This window comes from Castor canadensis, chromosome 11 (genome assembly GCF_047511655.1).
Source record: "Castor canadensis chromosome 11, mCasCan1.hap1v2, whole genome shotgun sequence".
Classification (NCBI taxonomy): Eukaryota; Metazoa; Chordata; class Mammalia; order Rodentia; family Castoridae; genus Castor; species Castor canadensis.
The window spans coordinates 98544656-98552370 of record NC_133396.1 but is presented as its reverse complement, the minus strand read 5'-3'; the positions used below and the strand labels follow the sequence as shown (position 1 = coordinate 98552370).

Below are 7715 nucleotides of genomic sequence, written 5' to 3'. Positions count from 1 at the left end.
AGGCATCCAACCTCTTGTCTTCAACAAAGTACATGTGGCAGAAGCTTCCAGAATCATGAGCTCTTGATGAATCACAGCTTTGTGCTGACAATAGAGAATATTTATTTAGTGGATTAAGAAATTTTCCAAAGAAGACAGAGTTCGGTAATCTTGTTGTATGTGAATTAAGGCCTTCAGTAATAAGGAAACTTAACATAAAATAGTTTTAAGACGTAATAAATGGACTGGAGGTCTTCATAGTGGATGTATGTTATTTGAGGAGATGGGTCATCATGTGCATAGCTAAGGAGAAATCACTGTACCTCTTTGAATCTCAGAAAAATGAAAGATGGAATTAATTGCTGTGTAAGTCTGCCTTTATCACTACCAATTGCATTTCACACTCCTCCTTACAATCAAGGGGATTTGGGTTGTGAAACTTGAGTGGGAATTCGGTTGAAAACTGGGCTTTTTCACCAGTGTCCTTCATGGCCTTTCTCAAAATACCTCTCTACCTGATCAGAAATATTCAGTGTGGGCCTGTGATATTTTCTAAGATTTCTGTGATGCTGGAGATAATAGTTCCAGTAAAGACAGCAGTCAATTAGAAACAGAACTTTGGCTCTAATTTGCATCCTTGAGTAAGCCCTTTCCTTCAGAAAGCCCGCTTTGGCTGGACTGGATAATAAAGAGGTTGACCACAAGTTTTTGTGAGCTCCTTAGAAGATTATCTTGGGATGACCACAGCTGTATTAAAAGTTCATGGAGGTAAAGTGTCTTTGTAAAAGTTCCCTCTAGAAGTGCTGAAGAGATTGTTTCTGACACCTCAGTTAATTGCCCCACAACTGGATGTGTGGTATCAGTAATCAACTACCTAAGGGATAAAATTCCACATAAGAGACATAATTGGTTATACATCTTGTTACCTTAAGTATTTATAGACCACCCTATTTTCTCCTCTGTGACCAATTTCTTAGACTACTCACTTGTCTTCTTGCCTTTAACTGGTCCAACTTGTATCACGCTCTAAGATGACACCAACCCTCTTTCCTTAAATATAAATTTGATCATGTTGCTTCTATAATTAAAGCCTTTCAATGATTCACCATTGTCTACAAGGTAGCATTCTGCAGAACAGACTCTTCACCATCTGACTTTAAGTTGGCTTTATCCCCTGCTACTCCGTTTCACACTGAAATATTTGTCATTCTTAGAAATTGCTCTTATTTCTTGCTTCTCCATATCTGTTACCTGCATTAGTTATTTTTTTGTCTGTAAAATAGAAACAAATGCCCATGCTCCATGGTAATTATAAAATTAATAGGAATATAGTGAGTTATAACCTTAACAGCTGAGCTTAGAAGTCCTTTTAGAGAGTGGTAAGTATTATTAGTTAAGAGGTAGATTATTATGGATGTGGTTAAAGATGAGGTCTCTGAACATACCTTGGATGGGCTAGAGAAAGAAGAAGATAACTAACCTGCCTTACTGAAAAAATGAGGAGGAATTTGAGGAGTTGATGATAAACAATATAGAAAGGAAAAGGAATTAAGAGACAGAAAGGCAGAAAGACCAAGCTTTCTTGTTTGTTCAGGATAGAGGGGTTTCCCAAGACATGGGGATTTCAGTTCCAAAACAGGGAAAGCCCAAAGGAAACTGGGACAAATTAGTCACTTTAGCACCATGGCAGGAGCCAGGAGCCAAAATGGACAAGCCAGCAGAAGGCCTTTAAATAAAGATGCAATTTTCATAGCTATTTGCTGTGATGTATTGCAGTTTACCTCTATTCTCACCAATTTTGCCCCAAACCTTTACTGAAGTCTGATACACTCTTAATCTTGAGTCACCAGACCTTTGGAGAATGAAGGTCCTGGAATGAAATCCATAAAGCAAAGCAATGTAAGAAAGAGGACCCATGGAGCAAGAAATCAGTACAGTCTAAAGCAGCATTTTTTTCCTTACCATTTTGTAACCATAATAAAATAATTAAACCAGGCAATGATCACCATGGCAGCTAAATTTATTAAGTAAAAAGCCAGCGGAAAACTTTATAATGAGTGGATCAAACCGACAACATCCAAATAATAAAATTACCCAGTGACTCATATTAACATGGCAAAAAGGGGTCCCAGATACTACTTTTCAGTAGGATGCAATCTGTAGTAATAGTACCATCTAGGAGTAATTTGGACTTTTCAGAAAGGTGAGACTGTTCAGCCCTCTGGCTCCAACTGTGAGTTTCATGGAAATGTAGGTTAAGGGACCATGTTAAACAATCCCAGTGAGAGACAGTCCTAGGACAAACAACATTGCTACCATCCACTTCTGGGATACATAATGTTAGGCCTGATGACAGCATTTCTGCCCAGAACAACAGTCCTCTACCACCACAGTTGCCAGCAATCCACCAATTGCTGCTTCGTAGAAGGCTCACTTCTCCAGCCAGCCTTTGATCGAGGCCATTAGATAAGAGCAGATCATGTAACTTGCGTATAAGAGAGTCTAGAGAATGTTGTTTTGTTTTTGTAAAACTATCTTGGGAGAGTAAAAAAATACAAAGTACAGAAAGGAAAGGTGTAAAGTGTATTACTGAAAGATTTTAAAACATCTATTTTTAGCTTAGACAACAGAAATTTACTTTGAGTTGTATAGGCTGGAAGTCAAAGATCTGGGTGATGGCACAGCTAAGTTCTGGTGAGGTCTCTCTTTCTCGCTTCAAGACAATCAGCTTTTTGCTGTGTTTTCGTATGGCGGGAAGAGAGAGAATGGGAACAAGAAGGTATGTGCAATAAAAAATTCTTAACCCCCCCACTCCAAAAAAAGAAACAATCCCAGTGAGAAACACTTTGTATGATTCAGAAAGTGGAAAACTCTACAGGAAAAATAACCCAGTTATTCAATAAATAAATGTCAGGAAAAAAAGAGAAAAAGGTAATCTCAAAATTAAAAGACTTAAGAGACATTGCAATTAAATGTAGCATGTGGACTTTTAAAATATTTTTAAAATTCATTTATTCACATGTGCATACACTGTTTGGGCCATTTCTCCCCCTTGCCCCCCACCCCCTCTCTCCCCCCCACTCCACATTGCTTCCAGGCAGAACCTGTTCTGCCCTTTTCTCCAATTTTGTTGAAGAGAAGACATAAGCAATAATAAGAAAGAGAAAGCATTTTTGCTAGTTGAGATAAGCATAGCTATACAGAGAGATTCCTAGCATTGCTTCCATGCACAAGTGTGTTACACTCCAAATTGATTCATCTCTAACTGACCTTTTCACTAGTTCCTGGTCACCTTCCCATATTGACCTCTGTTGCTTTAAGGTTTCTGTATTAGCTCCTCTGTAGTGGAGACATCAAACACTTTCATGTTTTGGATTTGCTACCTATCCCCATACCTCCTGTATGTGCTCTCCCCTTGTCATATGACTCAAGTCCAACAACATTGCTGCATTTGCCCTTGATCTAAAGTCTGCATATGTGGGAGAACATATAATTTTTGGTCGTCTGAGCCTGGCTGACCTTGCTCAGAATGATGTTCTCCAGTTCCATCCATTTATCTGCAAATGATAAGATTTCATTCTTCTTCATGGCTGAGTAAAATTCCATTGTGTAGAAGTACCACATTTTCTTGATCCATCTTGTTTCCATAGAAACAGCATCTTGGCTGTTTCTATAACTTGGCTATTGTGAATAGTGCTGCAATAAACATGGGTGTGCAGGTGCCTCTAGAATAACCTGTGTTACATTCTTTGGGTATATCCCCAGGAGTGGGATTGCTGGATCATATGGCAGGTCTATGTTTAGTTTTTTAAGAAGCCTCCATGTGGTTTTCCAGAGTGGTTGCACTAGTTTGCATTCCCACCAGCAGTGTACAAGGGTCCCTTTTTCCCCACATCCTCACCAACACCTGTTGTTAGTGGCGTTTTTGATGATAGCTATTCTAACAGGGGTGAGGTGGAATCTTTTTTTTTTTTAAATATGGAACACTTCATGAATTTGTGTGTCATCGTTGTGCAGGGGCCATGCTAATCTTCTCTGTATCAGTCCAATTTTAGTATATGTGTTGCCGAAGCGAGCACGAGGTGGAATCTTAACATGGTTTTGATTTGCATTTCCTTTATGGCTGGAGATGGTGAGCATTTTTTCATGTGTTTTTTGGCCTTTTGAATTTCTTCTTTTGATAAAGTTCTGTTTATTTCACTTGCCCATTTCTTTATTGGTTCATTGATTTTGGGAGAGTTCAGTTTTTTAAGTTCCCTGTATATTCTTGTTATCAATCCTTTGTCTGATGTATAGCAGGCAAATATTTTCTCCCACTCTGTGGGTGGTCTCTTCAGTTTAGAGACCGTTTCTTTTGTTGTGCAGAAGCTTTTTAATTTTATAAAGTCCCATTTGTCCATCCTTTCTCTTAGTTGCTGAGCTGCTAGGGTTCTATAGAGGAAGTTCTTGACTATACCTATTACTTCCAGAGTATTCCCTGCTCTTTCCTGTACTAACTTCAGAGTTTTAGGTCTGATATTAAGATCCTTGATCCATTTTGAGTTGATACTAGTATACGGTGATAAACATGGATCTAGTTTCAGCTTTTTGCAAATGATAACCACTTTTCCCAGCAACATTTGTTGAAGAGGCTGTCTTTTCTCCATCATATGTTTTTGGCGCCTTTGTCAAAAATAAGGTGGGCATAGCTGTGTGGATTCATATCCAGTTCCTCTATTCTGTTTCACTAGTCTTCATGTCTGTTTTTGGGCCAGTACCATGCTATTTTTATTGCTATTGCTTTGTAATATAGTTTGAAATCGGGTATTGTGATACCTCCAGCATTGCTCTTTTTGCTGATTATTGCCTTGGCTATTCAGGGTCTCTTGTGTTTCCAAATGAACTTTAAGGTAGATTTTTCAATCTCTGTGATGAATGTCATTGGGATTTTTATGAAAATAGCATTAAGCATGTGGATTGCTTTTGGTAGTATAGCCATTTTTTCTATATTGATTCTATGAATCCATGAGCAGGGCAGATCTTTCCACCTTCTGTAGTCTTCCTTGATCTCTTTCTTCAGGGGTTTGTAGTTCTCCTTGTAGAGGTCATTCACATCCTTTGTTAAGTTTACTCCTAGGTATTTGATTTTTTTTGAGGCTATTGTGAATGGAATTGTTTCCATATATTCCTTCTCAGTTTGTTTGTTATTGGTGTATAGAAAAGCTAATGATTTTTGTAAGTTGATTTTGTATCCTGCCACCTTGCTCTAGCTGTTTATGGTGTCTAGGAGTTTTTGGGTAGAGTTTTTTAGGTCTTTAAGATATAGGATCATGTCTTCTGGAAATAGGGTTATTTTGACAGTTTCTTTACTTATTTATATTCCTTTTATTTCTTCTTGCCTAATTGCTCTGGCTAGGAATTCCAGGACTATGTTGAATAGGAGTGGGGATAGTGGGCAACCTTGTCTTGTTCCTGGTTTTAGGGGAAATGATTTTAGTTTTTCTCCATTAAGGATGATGTTGGCTATAATTTTGTCATATGTAGCCTTTACATGTTGAAGTACATTCCATCTATTCCTAGTTTTCTTAGTGCTTTTATCATGAAATGGTGTTGGATCTTATCAAAGGCTTTTTCTGCATCTACTGAGATGATCAAGTGGTTTTTGTCTTTGCTTCTATTAATGTACTGTATTACATTTATAGATTTGTGTATGTTGAACCACCCCTGCATCACTAGGATGAAGCTAACTTGGTCGTGGTGAATGATCTTTCTGATGTGTTGTTGGATTCGGTTTGCCATTATTTTATTGAGGATTTTTGCTTTGATGTTCATTAAGGAGATTGGTTTATAGTTCTCCTTTTTGGAGCTGTCTTTGCCTGGTTTTGGGATGAGTTTAATACTGGATTCATAAAATGAGTTAGGCAGTGATCCTTCTCTTTCTATTTTGTGGAACAGTTTAAGGAGGGTTGGTATTAGTTCTTTAAGGGTCTGATAGAATTCAGCAGAGAATCCATCAGGTCGTGGACTTTTCTTTTTTGGTAGACATTTTTTTTTAATTTTATTATTCATTTATTCACATCTGCATACATTGTTTGGGTCATTTGTCTCCCTGCCCTCCTCCTCTCCCCTCTCCCTTGGGAGACTCCTTGTTGTTGCTTCAATTTCATTTTGTGTTATAGATCTAGTCAGGTGATTAATATCCTCTTGGTTCAGTTTTGGATGGTCATAAGTGTCTAGAAATCTGTCCATTCTTCAAGATTTTCAAATTTATTAGAATATAGGTTCTCAAAGTAGTCTCTGATGATTTCCTGGATTTCCATATTGTTTGTTGTTATTTCCCTTTTTGCATTTCTGTTTTACTGAGTTGGGTTTTTTTTATCTACTCATTTTAGTCAGGTTTGTCAGGGGTCTGTCAATCTTATTTATTTTTTCAAAGAACCAGCTTTTTGTTTCATTGATTCTTTGTATTTTTTTTGTTTGTTTGTTTCTATTTCATTAATTTTAGCCCTTATTTTTATTATTTCTCTCCTTCTGCTTGTTTTGGGATTTGCTTGTTCTTGTTTTTCTAGGAGTTTGAGATATAGCATTAGGTCATTGATTTGAGATCTTTCTGTCCTTTTAATATATGCACTCATGGCTATAAACTTTCCTGTTAGTACTGCCTTTGCTGTGTCCCATTGGTTCTGCTAGGTTGTGTTTTCATTTTCATTAACTTCCAGGAACCTTTTAATTTCCTCTTTTATTTCATCAATGCCCCATTGATCATTGAGCAATGTGTTGTTCAGCTTCCAATTGTTTGTATGTTTTCTACTGTTGTTTTTGCTGTTGAGTTCTAGTTTTAAAGCATTGTGATCAGATAGAATGCATGGGATTATTTCTATTTTCTTATATTGCTTAGCCTTGCTTTGTGCCCTAATATATGATCAATTTTGGAGAAGATTCCATGGGCTGCTGAGAATAATGTATACTGTGCAGAAGTTGGATGAAATATTTTGTAGACATCAGCTAGGTCTGATCGGTGGTGTGATTTAGTTCTAGAATTTCTTTATTGGTTTTTTGTTTGGATGACCAATCTATTGGTGATGAGGGGTATTAAAGTCTCCCACTACCACTGCGTTGGAGTCTATATAAGTTTTGAGGTCCTTCAGAGTATGTTTGATGAAATGGGGTGCATTGACGTTGGGTGCATATAGGTTGGTAATTGTTATTTCCCTTTGATGTATTTCCTCTTTTATTAGTATGGAGTGTGCTTCTTTAGCTCGTTTGATCAATGCAAGTTTGAAGCCTACTTTGTCCGAGATAAGTATTGCTACCCCTGCCTGTTTTAGGGGGCCATTGGCTTTGTAGATCTTCTTCCAGCCTTTCACCCTCAGCCAGTGCTTGTTTCTGTCAGTGAGATGGGTCTCCTATAAGCAACAGATTGTTGGATCTTCCTTTTTAATCCAGTGTCTTTTGATGGAGGAGTTAAGTCCATTAACATTCAGTGTTAGTATTGATAGGTATGTGGTGATTCTTGTCATTTAGTTGTTTTTGTTGTTTAAGGGTTTGATTGTGTTCAGCTGAATCAATGTTATTCTCTACTTGCTTAAGATCTTTTTAGAGATCTTAATTAGCAAAAACCAACTGTAAAAGAAAACTGTAATCATGGAAGTTTGGAGAGCAACTGGGCATTTGATGAAATTAAGGAATTATATTATTTTTAGATGTGATAGTGGTAACATAAAAAAGTTCTTAGCTTTTATAGACACACTTTATCT

General features: G+C 37.3%; 1 non-coding gene across 1 annotated transcript; it reads right to left on the bottom strand.

Moving 5' to 3' along the window:
* Window positions 1-3951: 3951 nt before the first annotated feature.
* LOC141414272 (U6 spliceosomal RNA) lies at window positions 3952-4058 on the bottom strand. Its single transcript, XR_012439334.1, has one exon. It is a non-coding gene; the product is annotated as a U6 spliceosomal RNA (small nuclear RNA).
* Between the last annotated feature and the right edge of the window lie 3657 nt (window positions 4059-7715).